The sequence below is a fragment of the Erpetoichthys calabaricus genome, chromosome 10, assembly GCF_900747795.2.
Source record: "Erpetoichthys calabaricus chromosome 10, fErpCal1.3, whole genome shotgun sequence".
NCBI classification, from domain to species: Eukaryota; Metazoa; Chordata; class Cladistia; order Polypteriformes; family Polypteridae; genus Erpetoichthys; species Erpetoichthys calabaricus.
This window is the reverse complement of record NC_041403.2, coordinates 38,138,488-38,163,804: the sequence shown is the minus strand read 5'-3', so window position 1 is coordinate 38,163,804 and position 25,317 is coordinate 38,138,488.

The following is a 25,317-nucleotide window of genomic DNA, read 5'->3' as shown; positions in this document are numbered from 1 at the left end:
TTAAGTGTCTCGCCTGTTGCAGAGCCCGCATGGGAGAAGCAGGTGAGACGCTAACAGAGAAGAAGCACCGGGGATTCTCATCTGTTTTTTGGAGACTGCTTCCTGTTGACGTTTTAACCTCGTGTTAAAGGATTGTTATTCTTATGTACTTTAAACCTCCACTTCACAACTGTTTTAAGGATTATTTATTTAAAGATTTATTGAATGCTCTACTGCACTTTGGACACCTGTTTTGATTCTTTTAATAATCAGTTATATTATTTACCAGTGTTATTTATTAAAGGTAGACTACAGTATATATAATTTATCAGTGTTATTTGTTAGGAAAATTGATTTTTATGTTAATATATTTGGGATGCGGAACGGATTAACTGGATTTCCATTATTTTCAATGGGGACGTTTGTTCTAGATACGAGAAATTCGCTATACAAGCTCAGTGCTGGAACGAATTAAACTCGTATCTAGAGGTTCCACTGTATATATATATATATATATATATATATATATATATATATATATATATATATATATATATAAAATATTAGTGTGTCCCCGAATCCTGTTGTGATTGTCTGACAGTTGGTTCTTGATTTGTTCACGTCCTCTTTCTAAGCTTCAGCGATAGATTTACTCCATGTCCCTATAACTAAATTGAACAAGCTCTAACAATGGATGGACGAGTCTCTGAATAGCCTACTTTCTACAACTGAAATGTCATGTTTTCTATAAAAAGTTTATCTAAACTTGCCACTAAATAAAATTATCTGTTTCACAGGACACAATATGCTAGCTATGTACATGCAGTACAGTGTCAGCAGAATATTGGAAGTTCTTAAACACCCTTGCAATGATCACATTTTTAAGGCCTAGTAGTTCTTCAGTCAATACATATAAAGTTAGGCTGTACAGGGGAGCATGCTGGCATAGTACCTTGCACTTCAGTCGGTTGCAATTACTGCAGAATGCAGCAGTCAGAGTCTTAATTAGAAAAAGAAAATTTGAGCACATCTCACCAGTTTTAACATTATTGCATTGGTTACCCGTGTCATTCAGAATTGACTTTAAAATTCCATGAATGGTTTATAAAGCCTTAAATAACCTTGCTCCATCTTATATCTATCTATCTATTTTCGAAAGCTTGTCCCCCTACACCCCAAGCTGTAAACTTAGATCTTCAAATGGAGGTCTGCTTATAATTCCAAGAGACAAGCTTAAAAGAAGTGGTGAGGTGGCCCTTTGCTGTTATGCACCCAATATCTGGAATTCTTTTTCTAATAGAAATTCACCAGTCTAGTACTGTGGATTATGTAAAAAAAACTGCTAAAAACCCATTAGCTTTTTCATATCTGCATTTTAGATGCATTTCCTGATAGACTGTATGGGCATAGAATTACCATATTCTTCAGGGATCATCAATCTGTACTAATCTCTACTATGCTATTTTTTTTTTTTGTTCTATGGTGGCACCACCACCACCTGGTCAAGACACCATGCAGCACCCTATGTTGATGGATTGAAGGCGGGTGTCTCAGCTGCCCTCGAGACCAGCATCATCAATTACTATCATGTAAAGCCTGAAAACAAAGAGGACTGATTTACGAATATTTATGTTAGGTAGAACGCCCAATGGGGGCTGGGTGGTCTTTTTAAACCCCTTCAGATTTTATTTTTTTCTCCAGCATAACGAGTTTTTTTTTTTGTTTTGTTTTTTCTGTTCTTGTAGCCATTTGACCTTACCTTTTTCCTTTGTTACTTATTCTTTAATATTATTTTCATTTTATATCTTCTTTTTGTTCTCTTGTAAAGCATGTTGAGCTACATTGCCTGTATGAAATTGTGCTATATAAATAAACGTTGTTCACAATCATGAATCCATCATCCGGAGTTGAAATCCTGTGGCCAGGTTTTGTCTGTGAGGGTCTGCTTGGGTTTTCTGTGCTTAAATTGATGTTCTGCCTGCTTCCCCAGTGAAATGCCAGTTAGGTCGATTGGCCTTAGTGTGAGTGAGTGTTCATGCTCTGTGATGGGCTCACACCTTATTCTGGGTTGTTCTCTGCCTCGCATGTAGTGCTGCTGTGATAGACTTGGCCTTTAGTGTCCCTGAATTGGATTAGGAAGGTTTATTTATTGTCTGTATAATGTAACATAACAAATACTCTATAACTGGGGTCCCCAAGTCTGGTCCTGGAGGACCACAGTGGCCGCAGGTTTTCATTCTAACCCTTTTCTTAACCCTTTGAGGCCTGCCCTCCCCAGCAATTTTCACCAATTATGAAAAGCCAAAATTTTGATTTGTAAAAGTGAAATTTGATAAGCCACAAGGTTAAAACAACAGATTGATACCATAGAACAAGCTTTATCACTTTTTGTCTCACAGTTTTTATCGTTTTCTGTCGTCAATTATAAGGAGTGAATGCCAAAACTGGGACTTAGAGTAGTATGATTCAAAACAGTTTTTAGTGCCATAAGCAATGCACAAGAACACATGATTTTTATCATCTTCCAATCAATCAAGAGTGTGTGGTAATGCGTGCATTACCAAATTTAAGTTGAAGAAGCATTAAACTTGAAGCAGTGGTGTTTATAAGGTTGTAAGGAAGTGAGCTTACCGTTTGTAGGTTGAGGGCACTGCCGTAGGAACGCGGGGCTGTCTAGCGGGTGAGCGCTGTGGGGTGCGGTGTGTCTGGACACGTGGGGAGCCAGTATAATAGCCAGTACAGGCTCCACCGCATGTGTTTATTGTTACACGCCGGTGTCCTCGCAGCCAGTTTAAGGTGCGGCATGCCTGAAAGACAAAAAAAGTCAGAGATGGGGATCCCATATTGTAAATAAACAAATTTACTTACTGGTGTGTCGGCAGCTGTTGTGCTTGAGCTCAGCATAACCGTTGGAAGTCTAGGGGTGGTGGCATATGTGCGCGACCCGCAGGGGTTCAGTTTTAAATACATAGTTGCTCGGGGCGTCTACCTGGATAGGTGCGTGAGGTAGATGGGGTGGCAGATTGTCTGGTCAATCTTGTCAGTTATATTTAAGGAGTTACCGGCCAACAGGGGTCGTCAGTGGACCTAAAGGCGAGGTAGGAGTAAGCACTGCTGAGCTATCAGAGTAGCAGTTGTGTTTTTGGCGGCTTTGTAAGTATTCTTTTGTATACAGTATATAGTTATATATCTCCTAGTGATCATTTTGGTGGAGGTATACAGTATATACGTATTTGGTGTTGGAATAATTTTGATTTTGGGTTTGGTGCGATTGTTTTTGTATATACACACACTTGTTTTTGTTTCTGTGCATTTTTTTTTTCTTTCCTGTTGGAGGGGCTTCTTGAGCCAGAGATAAAAGTAGACAATCTTCATTATTGGAGTGTGTGTGTAGTTTTTGTAGGAGTGCACTGTTTTTTGTAAATACACCATATTCTTCCTTTTTTTTTTGTTTTTACATATTTCTGAAGAAGTGTCAGTGCTGAAGGACTGTGTCTCAAAGCCCACCTGACACTACTGCATTTTTGGTTGTACAGCACATTTGTAAATAAACTTGCACTATTCACCCTTCAATTTTTGTCTGCGTCTCATCTCTCCACTGATCCTATTCGGTTCATACAGTAAACTATCAGATGCCTAGAGTGTAGGCTGGGGTCACTTCCCACTACATGGGATATCACATGGTGAGGCTCTCGCTTCTGACGCCAAGCATTTGAACTCCCTCAGACGTGGTGCAACCCCTTCCAGGGACATCGGTAGTTTGATTGGAGCGGTACACCTGTCACACCATAATGGAGATGTCTTATGGTGAGATCAGGAGAAACCTTCCATTGAATAGAAGAGCAAAAACTCTCTGTGCCTGCTTGTACTTCTCTATGCACACTAAGTATTGTTTTGAGATACTCCCATGCTAAAGTACAGCTGAAATCCTTTCCTTTTTCTTCTTCAAATCTATGAGAAAAAATAAAAAACTGACCTATAGCTAAAAACAACAGCAGCATAACTTGCATAAGTAATGGAGCTAGACAGCTGTATATTATTATGTAGTTTAATATAGCGAAGGCCAGTATTTCAGCCAGCCAGGTTATGATGGCAAAGAGGTGTAGCGGCCTTTTGGGAATATACCTCTAAAGTAACTGTCTTCAAGATTTAAAGAGCAGAGTATCATAAGAGCAGCACAGCGTACCAGATATGCGTATGCCGTTATTCAGGCCAACAGTGTTATTACATTAGATATGTGGGTTGTTACATATTATGTTAGGCGGCTGGCCGGTAAACTGGCTGGCTGGGTTCAAAGGGTTAATTAGACATGTGTTTTTGCCATTTTTGAATTAATTTTAATTGATTTGCTCTTGAAGACTCCGACCCTTTAGTTGTTTCTTTTTCTGTAATTACTTGCCTAACAATAATGAGATACAAAATGAACTAAAACATGACCAGCAAACTGTGACCATCATAGAATATCTGAAAATGAAGAAGAGTGAAGGTCACAGAAATGTTGATCTCCTCAGGTCCCCAACACATTTTAACAGTGCTCTTAGAAAAGTGAAAATCAACAATTTCAGAAATGCATTGCACAATGAGAGCAGCAACAAGCCATGAAATTAAAGAACAGATTTAATTAACGACAAGACTCAGCACCTAATTAAGCAACTGGTTGGAGTGAAATTGATTGGAGTTTCAGGCCCTGACTTAGTTGGTCTTCTGTTGGCTCACTCACTTCACATTTAATTTCTTCATGGGTTCCGTTTAAGGAAAGAAATAAAGCAATTCAGAGGAATGATGAAGAAATTCTGGGAAACAAAACTTAAAAAAAAACAAGTAAATTAACAATAATTCAAATGAAGTTAATTAGCAGCAAAAACAGGTCGTTAATTAAGAAAAGGGTTAGAATGAAAGCCTGCAGCCACTGCGGCCCTCCAGAACTTGAGTTGGGGATCCTGCTCTACAGCCTTCTAAAAGTGGCTTAATCCTCTATATATATATACAGTACATATACAGTATATAAAGATAGAAACAGTTACATGTAAGATAGATAGATAGATACTTTATTAATCCCAAAGGGAAATTCACATTCTCCAGCAGCAGCATACTGATACAAAAAACAATATTAAATTAAAGATTGATAATAATGCAGGTACAAACCGACAATAACTTTGTATAATGTTAACGTTTACCCCCCCGGGTAGAATTGAAGAGTCGCATAGTTTGGGGGAGGAACGATCTTCTCAGTCTATTAGTGGAGCAGGACAGTGACAGCAGTCTGTCGCTGAAGCTGCTCTTCTGTCTGGAGATGACACAGTTTAGTGGATGCAGTGGATTCTCCATAATTGACAGGAGCCTGCTCAGCGCCCGTCGCTCTGCCACAGATGTCAAACTGTTCAGCTCCATGCCAACAATAGAGCCTGCCTTCCTCACCAGTTTGTCCAGGAGTGAGGCATCTTTCTTCGTAATGCTGCCTCCCCAGCACACCACCGCATAGAAGAGGGCGCTCGCCACAACCGTCTGATAGAACATCTGCAGCATCTTATTGCAGATGTTGAAGGACGCCAGCCTTCTAAGGAAGTATAGTCGGCTCTGTCCTTTCTTACACAGAGCATCAGTATTGGCAGTCCAGTCTAATTTATCATCCAGCTGCACTCCCAGGTATTTATAGGTCTGCACCATCTGTACACAGTCACCTCTGATGATCACGGGGTCCATGAGGGGTCTGGGCCTCCTAAAATCCACCACCAGCTCCTTGGTTTTGCTGGTGTTCAGGTGTAGGTGGTTTGAGTCGCACCATTTAACAAAGTCCTTGATTAGGTTCCTATACTCCTCCTCCTGCCCACTCCTGATGCAGCCCACGTAAGCAGTGTTGTCAGCGAACTTTTGCACGTGGCAGGACTCCGAGTTGTATTGGAAGTCCGATGTATATAGGCTGAACAGGACCGGAGAAAGTACAGTTCCCTGTGGCGCTTCTGTGTTGCTGACCACAATGTCAGACGTGCAGTTCCCAAGACGCACATACTGAGGTCTGTCTTTAAGATAGTCCACGATCCATGCTACCAGGTATGAATCTACTCCCATTTCTGTCAGCTTGTCCCTAAGGAGCAGAGGTTGGATTGTGTTGAAGGCGCTAGAGAAGTCTAGAATCATAATTCTTACAGCACCACTGCCTCTGTCCAAGTGGGAGAGGGATCGGTGTAGCATATAGATGATGGCATCCTCCGCTCCCACCTTCTCCTGATATGCAAACTGCAGAGGGTCGAGGGCCTGTGGCCTCAGGTGGTGAAGCAGCAGCCTCTCCATGGTCTTCATCACATGTGATGTCAGAGCAACAGGCCGGAAGTCATTCAGCTCACTAGGACGTGATACCTTTGGGACTGGGGTGATGCAAGATGTTTTCCAAAGCCTCAGGACTCTCCCCTGTTCCAGGCTCAGATTGAAGATGCGCTGTAGAGGACCCCCCAGCTCCAATGCACAGACCTTCAGCAGTCGTGGCGATACTCCATCTGGACCCGCTGCTTTGCTGGCACGAAGTCTCCTCAGCTCTCTGCTCACCTGCGCTGTTGTAATTATGGGTGGGGATGTCTCTCCTATGCTGGTATCAGCAGAAGGATGTGTGGAGGGTGCAATACTCTGAGGTGAGAGTGAGAGTGGGTTAGGGTGGTCAAATCTGTTAAAGAAGTTGTTCATTTGGTTTGCTCTCTTCACATCTCTCTCGATGGTGGCACCCTGCTTCGAGCTGCAGCCAGTGATGATCTTCATCCCATCCCACACTTCCTTCATACTGTTATTCTGCAACTTCTGCTCCAGCTTTCTCCTGTACTGCTCCTTCGCCGCCCTGAGCTGGACTCGGAGTTCCTTCTGCACGTGCTTGAGCTCATGCTGATCACCGCTTTTAAAAGCCCTTTTCTTCTGGTTCAAAAGGCCCTTGATGTCACTTGTAATCCATGGCTTGTTTTTAGCATAGCAGCGTACAGTTCTTACTGGAACTACAATGTCCATACAGAAGTTGATGTAGTCGGTAGTGCAGTCAACAACCTCCTCAATGTTCTCACTATGTGATCCCTGCAGGATATCCCAGTCTGTAGTTCCAAAGCTTTCTCTCATAGCCTTCTCTGCCTCCGGGGGCCACTTCCTGAATGAACGTGTGGTTGTAGGTAGGACCTTCACTCTTGGTTTGTAGTGAGGCTGAAGCAGAACCAGGTTATGATCTGCTTTCCCAAGCGCAGGCAGTGGGGTGGCGCTGTATGCGTCTTTAACGTTTGCATACAAAATCAATAGTCTTATTTCCCCGGGTGTTACAGTCCACATACTGGGAGAAGGCAGGTAATGTTTTGTCCAGCGTCACATAGTTAAAGTCTCCAGCGATTAGCACAAGCGCCTCAGGGTGCTGCGTTTGTAACTTAGCAACAGCAGAATGGATGATGTCACTTGCTGTCTCCACGTCCGCCCAAGGAGGAATGTAAACGATAACCACAATGACGTGTCCAAACTCTCTGGGCAAGTAATAGGGACGCAAACTTACAGCCAACAGTTCGATGTCCCTGCAGCAAGTGGAGACTTTGACGTTTACATGTCCAGAGTTACACCACCGTGTATTAACATAGAGAGCGAGTCCTCCTCCTCTGTGCTTCCCGCAGGTACTTGCGTCTCTGTCCGCTCTAACTGTGCTAAACCCGGGTAGCTCCACGTTAGCATCTGGGATGGTGTTAGTTAGCCACGCTTCGCAAAAGCACAACAAACTGCATTCTCTGTAGGTTCTGACATTTTTCACCAGCGCAGCCAGTTCGTCTATCTTATTTGAGATTGAGTTCACATTTCCCAGAATCACAGAAGGCACTGAGGGCTTAAAACGCCACTTTCTCGCAAGCCGCTTCATTTTTTGCTTAGTGCCAGCTCTGCTGCCACAATACCGCCTTATTACCTCGTCTTGTAAATAGGGAACCACACCGGCACTGGCATTTGTTCTCAGCGCTCTAAGTTGAGTACTTGAATAGACGAGTCTTGGCGTGTAAAAATCCATGCCCACGTTGTAAAAGTAAGTGTGTCCAGGGAACGAATCCACATAAAATAAAGTGATAGGAGTGATCAATAAAAAAGAGAAAAATAAAAGTAGAAAAATAAAGTCGTACATGGAGCTGCTGAAAAGGCTGCCATTCTCGGCGGCGCCTGAGTCATCCTAGGCCAAATTGCATATTTTGGTGATATTTGAAGTAAAAAATAGCAAATATAACTTCAACAGCAAACAAATTAAATCAATGGCATGTTTGTGAAAATGTTAATTTACAATTACAATTTATTTGATGAACTAAAACAATGTAAACAAATATCGTGAGTGGTCTCCCCTAGACTTTCTCGTATACTCAGATATGGGGATGGATATTTGAGGAGTAAACCACAAGGCAATGATTATTTTTTATATTACATGGGGACTTTATCCCCTGTTCGCTTCACTCACTAACCCCCCCTCCCCGCACTATGCGCCAGCCACTTCGCGTCTCTTCTGCTAGCTTTGTGAAGAGGGGGGCTGAACGCGTCTCAAGGAGGGCGGAGTGGTGGCTCTGAGGCTAAGGATCTGCGCTGGTATCCTGAAGGTTGCTGGTTCGAATCCCCGTCACTGCCAAAAGAGATCCTACTCTGCTGGGCCCTTGAGCAAGACCCTTAACCTGTAATTGCTCCAGGGGCGCTGTACAATGGCTGACCCTGCGCTCTAACCCCAAGGGGTATGCGAAAACTAACAAATTTCTAATACGAGAAATCGTATAAGATGAAATAAAGAACAAAAAAAAAAACTCCCTCTTAAACGGTGATACAATGGGAAACCAATACAGTTTCTTTATATTTCCTCTTTGCTTGATGAGCTGCTGGCTTGTTGCTGCCATGTCACTTGATCTGCACGCACTGTTCTTTCTTCTTCTCTTAGTCGTTGATGTGTCATCTAGAACATCTAAATTATAAGAGCTGAGAGCATAGGACGTGTGTCTGATAGAAGCCTTTACACGATTGAGAGGTTAGATGTCCGTGATCTTATTTGAAAATGGTTTTAAGTAGGGCATGACTTGAAAGAATCTCATGTTAAAAGTCCTCACGAGATGGTCTGTGGACAACAACAATCTCATCTTTTAATTCTCGCGAATATGCCTCTTCATTGGGAAGAAACACTATGGCAACAGGAATTAGATGATCTACAAGTCTCCGACTTAAAGTTTAAATCCGAACAATATATTCAATGTCTTTTCGCTGTTCCATTATTTCACAGAGTAATATTTTCCGTTTGTTTGCGGTAATGCGATCTTTACTATCATCTTTTTGACCCTTTCGAATTTTCCTACTTCCATTATCTCTAACCTGCTCTGCATGTGTATCGCGCCAATGTTTTTGAATTCTTCATGACGTTATACTTTGTCTTTTTAAGGCCCCGGGCGTGGTTAAATCTCTTGGCACAAAGTCTTGTGTTGCGGGACGTGAAAGTTTCTTTGAGAAAATCACATCTCGTCTCCAAGATTTTTTCTATAATAGAGAGATGTACAGTGCATCCGGAAAGTATTCACAGCGCATCACTTTTTCCACATTTTGTTATGTTACAGCCTTATTCCAAAATGGATTAAATTCATTTTTTTCCTCAGAATTCTACACACAACACCCCATAATGACAACGTGAAAAAAGTTTACTTGAGGTTTTTGCAAATTTATTAAAAATAAAAAAATTGAGAAAGCACATGTACATAAGTATTCACAGCCTTTGCCATTACGCTCAAAATTGAGCTCAGGTGCATCCTGTTTCCCCTGATCATCCTTGAGATGTTTCTGCAGCTTAATTGGAGTCCACCTGTGGTAAATTCAGTTGATTGGACATGATTTGGAAAGGCACACACCTGTCTATATAAGGTCCCACAGTTGGCAGTTCATGTAAGAGCACAAACCAAGCATGAAGTCAAAGGAGTTGTCTGTAGACCTCCGAGACAGGATTGTCTCGAGGCACAAATCTGGGGAAGGTTACAGAAAAATTTCTGCTGCTTTGAAGGTCCCAATGAGCACAGTGGCCTCCATCATCCGTAAGTGGAAGAAGTTCAAAACCACCAGGACTCTTCCTAGAGCTGGCCAGCCATCTAAACTGAGCGATCGGGGGAGAAGGGCCTTGGTCAGGGAGGTGACCAAGAACCCAATGGTCACTCTGTCAGAGCTCCAGAGGTCCTCTGTGGAGAGAGGAGAACCTTCCAGAAGGACAACCATCTCTGCAGCAATCCACCAATCAGGCCTGTATGTTAGAGTGGCTAGACGGAAGCCACTCCTTAGTAAAAAGCACATGGCAGCCAGCCTGCAGTTTGCCAAAAGGCACCTGAAGGACTCTCAGACCATGCGAAAGAAAATTCTCTGGTCTGATGAGACAAAGATTGAACTCTTTGGTGTGAATGCCAGGCGTCACGTTTGGAGGAAACCAGGCACCATCCGTACAGTGAAGCATGGTGGTGGCAGCATCATGCTGTGGGGATGTTTTTCAGCGGCAGAGACTGGGAGACTAGTCAGGATAAAGGGAAAGATGACTGCAGCAATCTACAGAGACATCCTGGATGAAAACCTGCTCCAGAGCGCTCTTGCCCTCAGACTGGGGCAACGGTTCATCTTTCAGCAGGACAACGACCCTAAGCACACAGCCAAGATATCAAAGGAGTGGCTTCAGGACAACTCTGTGAATGTCCTTGAGTGGTCCAGCCAGAGCCTAGACTTGAATCCGATTGAACATCTCTGGAGAGATCTTAAAATGGCTGTGCGCCGACGCTTCCCATCAAACCTGATGGAGCTTGAGAGGTGCTGCAAAGTGGAATGGGCGAAACTGGCCAAGGATAGGTGTGCCAAGCTTGTGGCATCATATTCAACAAGACTTGAGGCTGTAATTGCTGCCAAAGGTGAATCGACAAAGTATTGAGCAAAGGCTGTGAATACTTATATACATGGGATTTCTCAGTTTTTTTATTTTAAATAAATTTGCAAAAACCTCAAGTAAACTTTTTTCGTGTTGTCATTATAGGGTGTTGTGTGTAGAATTCAGAGGAAAAAATGAATTTAATCCATTTTGGAATAAGACTGTAACATAACAAAATGTGGAAAAAGTGATGCGCTGTGAATACTTTCCGGATACACTGTACATTAAAGAACCATCAACAAAAAATCAAATCATATAAATAATATATTGAACAATTATAAAAGTAAAGTTGAATAAATCGGTGTGATGATGCGGGTTCAGCTCCGTGCTCCCATCCACTGTTAGGGAGCCCTTGAACCCAACACCATCTGTAATGTTGTCATGAGCTAGACAATGAGGCAATAACAATGGAGCAAGGGGATGGTTCAAAAGTGCAAAAGTGCTTTTATTCAACAATAATTCAAAAACAATGAGTGTTCAAATAAATAGTGCAGTGCTTTTCAAAGTTCCAATAAATAAATAATCCATTAAAAAACAAACGTGTGGAGGTTAAAAATACAAAAACACAATCCTTTAAAACCGAGGTTAAAACACAATACAGGAAGCAGTCTTCTAAAAAACCAATGACAATGCCCGGTGCTTCTTTTCCATTAGAATAGAATAGAATAGAATAGAATAGAATAGAGTAGATAGATAGATAGATTGATAGATTGATTATTAATCCCAGGGGGAAATTCACATTAGCGTCTCACCTGCTTCTCCCATGTGGGCCCTGCAACAGGCGAGACGCTCTCTCCGCAGCTGACCTTCTCTGTGCCTGCTTCTACTACTGTCAGTCACCCTACCGATCCTTGGCTCCGGTTGGCCCCTCCTGACAGTGACTTGGGACTCCCCAATGACAAAGGCTCCCATGCTGGGGACACCACATCCCAAGTCCCGACTCCCACTGCCTTCCGCGGCCTTAAGTGGAGAGTCACTCGTCACCCGGTCACTCTCGTCCTTTGTAAAAACAAACTCTGCTGAGTGACAACCTCTACTACTTACCCGGGTGTCGGCCAAACACCCAGGCTGCCTGCTCAGCTTCCGCGAGCCTGCCTGCGCTCGCTCGCACACTGCTTCCTCCTGCAACCTCCGTTTCCTTCTCTTTTCTTGTTCCTCGTTCATTCTTCATAGCCGGCTCACGCTTCTATTTATGCCGAGAGGACATAGCAGCTGCAGCACATTAGCCCCAGGAACAATCACAGATGTGGGCAGTCTCTCATGTGTGCACTTAGGTGAGAAACGCCCACACCACAGATCACCCTGAGACCCGCTACAGCCACCACGCCCCCTCGCTAAGCTGCGAGCGCGGTGATTATATATTTAAATAAAACAACTGGCCTTTGCTAAGAGAGCTGTGGACCCATAACACCACAATCGGACTCTGCAGTTGCATGAATAAAAGGTAAACTACCATTTCCGGTTAACGGAAATAGTCCAAAAGTTGATAGAAATATACGTTTTGTACCTAATGCTTGTATGCAAAATTTGCTTGACCGAAGTGAAAGCGAACTCAAGTTATCGTGTTTACATACAAACACACACACAGACAGACACTCGGACATAATTCATATACGAGAAAGTCAGGGAGGTCTAAAACATCGAGATTCATCAAAATCTCCACATCGAATTTTTGGAGGATTACAATTACTTTCCTTATACGAGAAAGTAATAAAAGAGAAAATATGGCATCTGAAAAAGTTTGGGCGCTCTGTTGAGTCAGTATTTGGTAACATCCCCTTTGGCAAAATCACAGCTTACAAGCTTTTTATTGTTTTGGACGTTTTTCCCCATTCTTCTTTGCAGATCGATCTAGCTGTGAGTTATTTCAGATCTACCTACAGATTTTCAATGATGTTTAAGTTTGGACACTGCAGCTTCCATTTCAAAACATCACCTTGTGTTTCTTCTGGTACTCCTTAGCAGATTTTGAAATGTGTTTTAGGTTGTTGTCTTATAGTAGAAGCTATCCTTTCTTCAGCTTCAGTTTTCCGACAGACTGACTGACATTGAATATTTGTTGACTTTTAATGGCTTGATGGAACCCATTTTTCCCTCTACTCAGTGTCTCCTGTGCCACTAGCTGCAACACAACCAACTCCAAAGCATAATTGATCCACCCCGTACTTAACTGCGAAATGTTCTTTTCTTCAAATGCTGCTCCTTTCTTCTCTAAGCAAGCCATTTGTGCTTGTGGCCAAAGAGTTTGACTTTAATTTCATGTGTCAACAGCACTTGGTTTTAAAATGCCTGTCACATGCAGATGTTTTTGGTGATGAGATTGCAGGTAAGGTTTCCTTCTAACGACTCTTCTTTGAAGACCATCTCACTGTAAGTATCACTGGATCCCTTGCAGTCATATGCAGATTTTGCTTTGCCTTACTACACAGTATACAAGCTTTTTTCTCTCTTAGCGTTCTTGGTCTTTCAGTTCTTGTCTTGACCTCTATGGTTCTCCATAACTGCAATTTCTTAGTGACATTTTGGCATGTAGAAATTGCTAGCCATGAGTATTTTGTTATCTTTGTATAGCCGCCCACTGCTTTTTTTAGGCATCAATAAGTTTATTTAAAATCCTCAGGCAGTTCTGAAAAGAGCTCATAATTTTTGACTGTTGCACAATGTTTGAAGAATAAAAAGAAGTTTTTAGGCTCCGGAACTGTTATCAGCTGACAGCTCCTAATGCCAATTCCTGATCAGATGAACAACCTAACAAGTTCTGAGAATTTACAACTGACAGGGTGCCCAAACCTACACAAATGACTTGTTTACTTTGTTATCTATTTATTTTTTTTACATTTTTCATTTCATCAAATAAATCATTACTGTTGTCACACATTTGCATCAGAGAATCACCTTCCACGCTTATCTGAGGTATGTAACCCCACTCCGAAACGAGAGGTGGCGCTGTCACTAACTCTGTTCTCTCCCTTTCCTTCCACAGTGCCGAAATGACAGCCAGTCAGGGCAACTGACTCTGCCTCTTCTGGTCCAACCTCTATAAAGCCCTGGGGCCTCCAGAAGGTTACAAGGTTTACTATGAATAATATACGTTTTAGAAATTACTATTGTTTCCAACAATATTTTTTGTTACTGTATATGTTAATTAAAACTATTTCTTACTAACATCCTTTTAATAAAAACACTGTAACTCATTGGAATTTTTTTTTTTTTTTTAATTATTTGAAACCTGACATTTCATACCAAGCCCATGATAACCAATTCTGCTTTTATGTAGTACAAATTTGCATTTATTTAAAACTGGCTGTGCTACCCATCTAAGACAGGTTGAAACCTATGTAATAAAAGTAGACTTCAGTGTTAATGTTATATGCCATATGGTATGGGATACATAAACCAGAGTTAATGTTTGTGATGAGTCATCTTTTGGAATGACAGATAAATAGTAAACAGATGGACACACAGACACTCTTTCATTAAATGTATTTGTTTGTTAAGAAGCATAGCAGCAGCTTTGGATTTCCTTTTACAATTTTCCATTGCTTTCTTCTGTTTTCTGTAATTTCAACCAAGTATTTTCACAGTGATCCATAAGAAGTGACACCTGTCAGTCACTCACATTCACACACACACACCCTTGTGTTGCCCCAACAGAATTTTTCATGCTAAAATCTTAACTGCACTGGATATATTATTGACCTAAACATTTCTAAGTTGGAGATGATATTGTATATCTCTTAGGTTTTCTATCTATCTATCTATCTATCTATCTATCTATCTATCTATCTATCTATCTATCTATCTATCTATCTGTCTATCTATCTATCTATCTGTCTGTCTGTCTGTCTGTCTGTCTGTCTGTCTGTCTGTCTGTCTGTCTGTCTGTCTGTCTGTCTGTCTGTCGTAACGAATGGCCAGGGCCTTTGCTCAGCCAGGACATCATAATAATAAAAAAAAACGGAGGAGTGTGCTCAAGGCATTATCTCCCCCAGAGCACTAGATGGCAGCCTTCCCGCAGGGCTCCATGGGTAGTTGGAATTTGGCACAGCCCTGTTGGCTTCAATGGGTGGCGCCAGGGGGTGATGCAGAGGCCTACACCTGGGAGTGCTTTCAGACCTTGCTAATGAGCCACCTGGAGTACTCCCATGTGCAGCATAAAAGGAGCTTCCTGCCTTCATTCAGGGATCGAATGTCAGGAGGTGGAGTATGAAGCTTGCCAAGAGGATTGGAGGTGGAGGGACAGCGAGAAAGAGGAAGAGAAACAAGGCAATGACAAAGCACCGTGTACTGTATTGTGATTATATTGTGCTTGTGTGCTGTACCGGCTGGTGCGAAACAGTTTGGGAAGAGTTTCTCACAGCACAATAAAAACTTGTGTTGTTCTGGACTTGTGCCTGGTGTCTGTCTGTGTTGAATTTGGGGAGTTGGTGTGCCCCTGGTGGCCACACTATCTATCTATCTATCTATCTATCTATCTATCTATCTATCTATCTATCTATCTATCTATCTATCTATCTATCTATCTATCTATCTATCTATCTATCTATCTATCTATCTATCTTCATGCGCCTGTCTTTGGGAGGCAGCTTAAGGGCACTGGTGATGGTAATTACCCTCTGAACCAGGGGTTGGCGCTGTTTTCTAATTCCATCTCTTTTCCTTCCTCAGCAGAATGGAGGACTAACAGCCATTCCACTGCTGACATCTCTTCCATTGGCTGCTTGCCTGGATCCATCTCTTCCTGGCGATAGCCTTTATAAACCAGGAACCGGACATTACAAATCAGCATTGTTTTGTCCTTGCATCTGAAAAGATATCTTGCATATCGTTGTTAAAAGATTCATCCTTTTTTTTTTGCCTCACATTTACAGGGTCAGGGTCATGCCCCGAACCCCTTTTCTGTGTTCAGTCTCCTCTCTTACACTATTCTGACATGTAATTGACTATGGAATTTATGGCAAAAAAATACACTTGTCTATTGTTGTTGGAGGTGCCTCATATCTCTATTGCCCCCTACTTTGACATCATTAAAATGTGGTCAGATCCTCAACTAAGCCCAGAATTTAGCTTTTCTTCCTGTGTAGAAGAATGGCACTCACCACTGAGGACTTCTAAAGAAAATCCCCACTTTCCATTCATCCTGGACATAGAATGAGACAAAAGAAATGGCCAGTAGTCTGATGACCTGAAAGGAATGGTGGACAGACTCTTCCAAAAAAAAAGAACAAGTGGCAAAGGAGAATGGAGGCAGATGTTAAAATTAAAAGAGATAGAAGAAGTGAACAGCCACAATATTACTTTGAATTAAAATACTATCAAACAACTTTCAGCTCAAACAAGGCTCCACAACACTATTTGTACTTTTACAGAGTCTTCCGTGCTCACTCTGTATGTATTAAAATCTTCAGGCCTACCTTTAAGCACTATTTTTAATTTTCTACTGACACAGGAAAATGTGATCTGATTGCCCCTGAGTTAAGTGAGTTTCTGATGTTACTCACTGAATTTGCTTTCATTTGCTGTTTTCGCATACTGCCTGATAAAAAGGACATTCACTTGGGACTACTGAGATTGTCATTGAGTGGAGGATACGTGTCCTCTTCCTGCTGTATGTCACTGCTGCGTCCCCTCTTTCTGACCCGCTATTATTGTCCTTGTAATGTTTATGTCGGCTCCCTCTCTGTTGTGCTTTAACATATTAGCATGGAGTCTGCTTTCAGTTTTCTTTAAAATGAAAATGACTGAATCCCTACATTTGTGGAGAAAGGACATTTATTAGTATTCTCAGTTTGGAAGTTCAAAACTCTTTTTATTGCCTACTGAACTGAAAAGCTTAATGATGGGTCTTATAAGAAAACGAGGGCAGAGCTGTGAATGTTACAGCCTTAATGTAAAATAAAGCACAGAACAAGAGGCAAGTCCCCATGGTGTTATTTTCAGCTCTGTACTCTATAACTGTATTAGTACATATCCATGTGTGAAAAATGCATTTCCTATATTATCTTGAAATTTACTTTACTGCAGCCTTGAGTGCTTCTTGTATACATGGTCTGATTATTTAATGTCTGTTATTGGTGTTAGGTTACTGTCACTAGTCAGTGTGGGACAAGCAAATAAGAGTTTCATTGTACTGTAAATACATAACAACAAACTAGAATTTAAATGAATCCGTTCCTTTTTTGTATGTGGCTTGTCCTGTTGAAGGTCACTGACAGCCAAAGACTGATCCTTAGGCCGTGGGCCCAACGTAGAAACCAGACAGAGATGAATGGTCATCCTGCACATTCACTCATTCACATTGGACCGATGTAAAGTGGTCAATCATTTGAGCGACTGTGGGAGGAAGGCAGAGATGACATGTGGTGACCACATCACCTCGGTTAGGTCTGCACTGTCTTCTCTATAAACACTAAATGTTTAAATCCCTGAGTTTCTCAGTGAAGGATGTGCCCTTTATTCCAATTACTGTTTTATACACAGATTCTAAATCTTTTGTTTTTTCTTTTGTAACGTGATAACAGAACTCGAAAGGTGGTCTCACTAGAGTATTCTACAGATTTATATGCAACATTTTTTACAATATTCGTGAACATATTATGTATCTTTTTAATTGATTTTACACAAGTATGTATTTTAATGAATTATGACGTATATCATGGTGCTAGAAAGCCGTAGTGTGTAATGGTTGGACATGTAAGAAGGAATTTCAGTGTACTCCATAAATTTCACAGTACTACTAGTATACCATCCGTGATGCACTACCTGCAACTTTGCATCACCTGCACCCGGGACACCAATAATCCTGAAACTGAGGAAGGACTAGTGCAATGATAACACATAAACAGCAAGACTGTTTCCTCAAAGTGTACAACATCCAGACAGCAGTGTCCAAATAAATAAAGTGTGGTGCAGTTCTTGAATAAATACATAATCCATAAATAAATTTAGTAAACAGCTCTTTGTTACCAGGCAATAAAACAATAAATACATATTGGGGTTAAAATCAAGTCTAAATCTTTGGAATTAAAATCCGTTACTTCTCTGTTATTTCACCTGAGATCTCAGTGCCTTTCTCTTCCTTGCCTCCCCCAGCTCTCCCATCTGGTTCCCACAGTGTGTTCATCCATTTAATAGCTGAGCATCCCAGCCACCTCAGCTAGTCACTAATGGAGATGTCCAAAGCCCGGCTCTGTCATCCCACCACAATCCTTAGGCTTCCATAAGATGACCCTCAAACTCCTTCAGTTGCTCCTGCTTCCTGAATGCTCAGCAGCAGCCACCTGCCCCTGGACTGCCATTCCTCTTGCTCACTGTAGGCCACCTCCTGACAGCCATGCCTCCTATCTGCTACACTGGCTCACAATTCTGATCTTTACTACTTATTTTTCCAACTCATCTCTCTTTATTGACTTTCTCCTCCATTGCTCTTTCTCTTTTTGTCTTGTTTGATCCCCACTCATTTCTGTGGGTGCAGGTGCTTTGCCTAGTGACTCGTAGGGCATCAATGAGGAAACATCCTGAGCTGATCTCCCTTGCATTTAAATAAGCAATCCACTCTTTTCCATTTTAAACACCCCTCAGCCTCATGGGTTTTCAATGGCATACACCCACACCCACGTGCCTGAGCCACACTGTTTTTATTTAAAATTCTGCACTGACATGCACCCCTAACATATTTTACCACACTATCCATATTTACCACAATATCCATTCAGGTTTTTGAAGTTGCTTTATTTACTACTAGCCGTCCCCCGTGGCTCTGCCCGCGTAGTAGCAAAAGAGGAGAAACTTTAAAAAGTAATAAACAAACAGGAATCGCTAGCTAAGCAGAGGCAAGGTAATGTAGTGAGAGGTAGACCAACTCCAAAGTAGGCTACTGTGTGAGTGAGGAAGGCCCTGCCCGGCTCCCTACTCCTGACATCATGCTTCCCCCTCCTCTCGGCCCGCAGCCTGTCTTGGATTAGCTCAATAATATGCTACTCAATTAGCGTGAATAAATCGCTCCTGCAAGCGAACTATGATACTTAGCACAGTCAGAGAAGTCACAAAATGAACCAGAATGTTCAAGCAAATTATGGAAAAAAACTCGATCTAAATTCGTTAAGTAGTTCTCTCATTCGCTAGCTACGCGGAGGTAAGGTATTCCCGGAGGCTGGCGCATGAGTGAGGAAGGTCTCGCCCCCCTCTTCTCGGCCAGCTGTGTGTCTCCCGGATTTGTGCAAATAAATAGGTACCGCAAGCGATCTATGATACATAGCACAATAAGAGAAGTCACAAAATCAACCGGAATGTTCAAGCAAATTATAGAAAAAAAACCCGCTCTAAATCCGTTAAGTAGTTCTCTCGTGAAAACTGGACAGACAAAAAGATGTTGGATTTTATATAGAGATAGATTAGCATCACAAGAACCTCAGATCTATTCTGTCAGTATTAGGCACATGGCAGTTACCAGCACTGGACTGAAAACCAGTAAATAAGACCTGTAATTTTTGTGGATATTAGGGTCATTATGAGAGTATTTAAGATGCAGCTTTTAAGTGCATAAACCTGGAAAGCCAACATCGTTTTGCATATTTAAAAAAAGTTTAGGAAGAAAGTATCCTTTTGGATGAAGGATAGCACATGAAAATGACTCCTGATGTTTTACAAGGGATAGAGAGGATATGGGGATGCATGAAAATAAATTGAAGAATATCAGAAATATGCAAATGTAAAAGCAAATACTAAAAACGTGTTATTATAATTAGATTGTATATGTTTAAGCTCAGATAAACTAACAAGTGTGCATATGCTTGTAAGTAGATGTGAAATGGTGCTTGGGACCTTGCAATCAACATTTATTAAACATATATAAATGAAAGTCCTGTGTGCATATGGTGTAGTCTGCTCTGCTCACTCTCAAACACAGCCAGTAGATGGTGAATGCATGCACTTTTACATTTTTTCGCCGCTTGGATGCATCTCACTTCTCACTATGAAAGACATGTGCGTTTGAGTGTGTGTGTATGGAGCAGTCCGCTCTGCTCACGCTCAACCACAGCCAAGATAGTTGGTATGAATTCTGTGGGAGATGTAGAAGCTTGTACAAGTGTGAAATGGTACATACACACACTTTTACATTTTTTGGTGCTTGCATGCAACTCACTTATTATTCAACCCAGGTATACAAACTGGGCTGTGTGATACATGCACATTGTACGTTCACACAACGAGCTACCATACGTTTTCCTGACACAGATTCCAGCCTGTCCCACTCAATTTGTGCCACAGCTGCACTCAACTACACGTCCATCTCAGATAAGATACGACTTGTTCCGGCTGAAGAGGAGGATCCATGTCCTCTGCCCTGGGTAATTCTTAAGAGTTATCTGACACGTCTAGAAGTTCACCAATATAGTAAAACTGCGTCTGAGTCTTTGGGTTGTTCTTTGTCCCAAAGAACATACACAGCTAATGTTATCATATTTAGCTAAAGTGGCTTCACTGACAAGTAACCTAGCCAACTGTAAATTATCAGTTGTTCGATTTTAGTTGATGTAATTCTTGCTTAATCAGCCAGCAAGGCCCTGTACAAAGAATATTATCTAACATTTGCGTGTATGCCTGGTTTCTCTGTTAATCAAATTACCCCTGACCACTAGATGTGATTGCTGATCCTTTTCCCTACAGTGCCTCTTAAGCACTCCCTGCATGCCCTCTTCAGAATATTCCATAACTCCACACACTGGTCTTTGCTTCTCCCACCAGCTCCCACTGCTAAAACATGGAGTCAACATGTTGTCATATTTATGTAAAATTAGCTTCACTGACAAGTAACAAGACCATTGGAAATGAATAGTTGTTCGATTTTGTTGATGTAATGTTTCCATAACCAGCCAGCAAGGGGCTGCATAAAAGAAGAGTATTTGGAAACACTTCTTTGACATCTCGGTCAGGTTAGCCACCTACAGAACCATTCTTATGCTTGCTAGCATCACTTATGGCCAAAGAAGAGAAAGAATGCAGCAACTTAAGGCCAATTAACCACCTGACACTAAGTCTACTGTGTAATTCTGATTTTAATGATTCAGGTAGTATGTTTTCATCTAACATTTCTCTGTTAATAAAAGAATATGTAAGATGCTAGGGGTCGCTGTTGCCCCTTTAAACACAAAAGATAGATGCTCAGGGCACAGGGTAAAAGTACTAAGAAGTATTTTAATATTTTTCTTCTTTAAACAGTGCCTGTCCAGCACCACAACCACCAATAAGCAGGCACATAATCAATAGAACACACAATACTCTCTCTATAAATTTCTCCTCCACACCTCCCAGCAAGCTTCATCCACCTCCACCTGACTCCAGCTCGCTTGCTGGTTCTCCAGCAGTCCTTTATATAGTTCTTGATGAACAGATCGGGTCAGATGAACAACTTGACTTTTCTTCAGCCCGGAAGTACTTTGGAACTTCCGTCCTCGTGACTTGGGAGTACTTGGGCTATGGATGAGGTATGACTCCTCCTGTTCTTTCACAGCTCCCCCGGTGGCACCCATGGTACCCAACAGGGCTGAGCAACTGAACTCCAAGTCCCAGGATGCCCATTGGGAATCCAGGTCACTGCTACACACTAGGGGTGCTGCCATCTAGTGTTTTGGGGGAGGCAGTGTCCACATGTAGCTGCCTTCCCCCATCCTTCCATTTCAGGGGTATCCCGGCCGAGTTGAGCTTCTGGCCATCTCTCACAAATAAAATAAGCAAGGTTAGCTCAGGAATATGATTTAGGCATTTTTAGTATTACCTGCTCCACCAATAAAAAAAGAAGCCGAGGATGTTAAAGTGACTTTAATGTTTAAATTCATGATAAAACATCTAGATTGTAACAAGTGAAATCTGTGATGTTTCAAAGCTATGTTTCAAAAAACTGTACCACCTTGTCTACTTCATCAGTCCTTCCTTCTACATACCTATTCATTAAAATTCGACATTTTCTTTTTCCATTACAATTTCACAGTGAGCCAATGCTTTTTCTAGGAACACTGGGGGAAAAGCAGTAACCAGAATAGGACACAGGTACATCTGTCCATTTTTGAAATTTCAGTCAGCCTAACAAAGATGGGGGCAACAAACATTATGGTGTGATGATCACTGTGTCATCCGGTTCAGTTCAATTAGCCTTAACAACTTGACTTAGGGCACTGCATACATTGAAATGTAAAGATGAACAAACATTAACACTAAAACTTCCAAAACTTGCTTAATCCACTTTGAGGTCTAGGGAATGTGGATCCTATCTCAATGGGGACCAAATAAGGGCACACCATCAGTGGGACATTTTTGAAATGTCTTGCAACCTGAGAGTGTCTTTTGACTCTTGGAGGCAACTAAGCATTGTGATGCGACAATGTTACCTCATACACTACTGTGTCATCCATTTTCTTTCAATTTGTGGCAAAAGCTTGGCTTAGGGGATTATATGCACTGAGAAATTCTTTACTTAAGGTAACACTCCTCCATAGCTGAACTTGCTTAACCTAGTTAAGGGTCTTGAGAGTGTGAAGTCTTAGAGGCATGGGGACAAGACAAGAATGAAATCCAAATGGGATTCCAGTCCATCATGAGGCACACTCACACACATTCACTCATAGGTTAGGAGGTTTGGGTTGGTTGGGGTTCCAATTAAATTAGCAAACCCGCCTTTTGAATGTGAGAGTAAAGTGCAGTACCCAGAAAAATATCCATGCTGTAAGAAGAGAATGTAGAAATTCCACTCCAACAATAATCAGGTTTAGATTTTAACCGTGGACTCTGGAGCATTGAGGTGGTAGTGCTAACTATTGTACCATCGTGCCATTATAAATTATCATTGCCATAACATAGCATGTAAAACTGACATATTTAAAGTACCCATCACATGCTTTATGTGCTTAAGCACATATGGTAAAGAAGGACTCAAGTGTGATGTTAAATGTTCAGAAAATATAATGTCACAAGAACGAGCCAAAGACATCAAGAAAGGTTTGGGACAACCACCCGTATAATGTTCCCTGGCTGCAAATGAGCAATTCTTAGGAGTTGTTTACAGGTTCGAGTCCAAAACTTAACTGAGGAAGGTTGTCAAAGATGGTGGCTTTATTTGCCGAAACTAGAAGCAATGTCAACGGGAAGTGACATCATCAGAGCCGCCAGAACCGTGCGGGATTTCCTATGGATAGTCTGCAAGGGATTGAGAAAGCAAGTCAGTGCACCTCGCCGCCCCCTGGTCTGGCATGGAATTACCATTATTCAGGCCCTTTAGCTGCCTCCCAATCGCACGTGTGTGATAATAAATGTAAAGGAAAGATCAAAGTTAAAGATGACCTGAGCCAGGCCATCTACAATGCACAATCAGAGGCTGAATAGTCAGTTATCCCTAACTGGTTCCATTTGTGGGACTGCCACCTGGGTAGATGAGTTGGGCCTGAATTCAGTCTGTGATTGGGACATCTCTCTCATTTGATGTCATATGGAAAGAAGAGATCACTTGTCTTATGATGAAGTTAGTGCAGAGGATAAAATGCTAATGGTTGAATAAAGCTATGGCACTGATCTAGACAAGGGTTGACATGTGATAGACAGCGTGGCATTGTTGTATCATCTGGCATAAAGTCAGTTGTTTTCTATCCCTGCTAGGACACCTCATTGGTACAAAGACATGATCAGTGCTGGATGGGATGCCAGTACAACTTTGGGCATATTCGCTCACATTCATAAGTATGATTTGCATGTCTACCTTGCCACATACGGTACATTGGGAATAACCAAACATCCAACTGTTACTTCATAATTTATATTCTGCTCTCCTTATCCTTTACTTGAAGTCTAAAAATAGTGCGCCATCACTCTTTACTTGCAACTTGTTAAGTTTGCATTTTCTAATCACTTAGATGTACTTTATTTACAGTACATTGATTTTGTAAACCGTCTTAGATAAAGGTGCCTGCCAAATAAAGACTAATAATAATAACTCTTGCTGTAATCAGTTCGTCTAATGGTTCTCCACAGGACTTTTCTGCACATAACACATCTGATGGTAAATATTCATCCATTTTCTTAGCCTGCTTTTCCCATTACAGAGGTCTGGACAGCTATAATCCTAACTAGTAAAATAAGATACAGGGCAGGCACAATCTCTGAATGGGCTACTACTCCACCGTAGGCTTACGTGCTTTTATTGGGCCAGTCTGTCAGGCAGAGTAATGTTTAGCTCGGCTATGTCATGAACCATGGCTTTGAATCCAGAATGGTTAGTGTCTGGGTGTATTCTGGATGTGCAGGTTAAGATAATGGATGATTTCAGATTCATCCTGTGTGAGTATGTGTGTGAGTGGACTGGAGACTCTAGGTGCCAGCTCACCTAAAGATCCAGAAGGACAAAATGTGGCTGTCTGAATTGGCTCCATGCTCCCTTCTTGCTTTTGGGAACCTCTTGAACCCGAACTGATGATAGTCATGGACCGAGATGAGCCCAACAAATGAGGACACACACATGCAGCAATGGGTGCAAAAAGGTGTTATTAAAATTCCATCCTAAAAAAATTGTTCATCAACAAAAATTTCAAATTAGTACAGTGCATCAATTTATCGTCATTAAATCTATATATATAAAAGTCAATGTGTGTATGTATGTTCCAGCATCTCGTCCGAACAGCTGGAGCGATTTTCATGAAATTTGGTACACATGTTCCACATTGGTCGACTAAAAATACTGTAGGGTGAAATCAACCCTAAACCATCCCCTTCTGGGTAGGGTGGGGGGGTGAGCTTACGGTCTTGTATGCATGTTATCATTCAGTTGACACTCGGAACGACCACCAGAGGGCGAACTGGAGGTGACTGCCAGCATTCTTTAGGTTTGAGCGCCACCACGCCCCTGTTTGCTTTTGAAATTAAATAGAGTTCTACGCGTGCAAGTGTTTGTGTCTGTCGGCCCGGAAGTGAGACGCAGAGTTGGAGTGAGGGTTCCAGCTCCAAGGATACACAAGCGAGGCCAGCACACCGGCAAAAGGAAACCTCCTAACGCCAGGTTTATACTTCACATGACACGACACATGACACACACGCAGACGCTCCTGCTACGTAAGCGTTGTACTGTTTAGTGCGCGAACTTTACGTAAATCTGGAGAAATCCAGCAGGTGGCAGTTCGAGATATTATCACCGTGAGAACAGGTTCGGTTTCACTGTGTTGTGAATTGCCTGGAACACCCATTAAATTCCGATGACACCTTACCGCAATATCTCTGAAAAGGATGTTTAATGATTAAATCCATCAGTCCAGAGATTTGTCCATTTCAGCAAACATCAGAAACAATCCCTGGACGATGCATCAGTTCATCACAAGGTGAATACAAACACTCACATACACTAGTGTAATTTTAGTGTAACCAAATCTGCAAATCTTTGGAAGGAA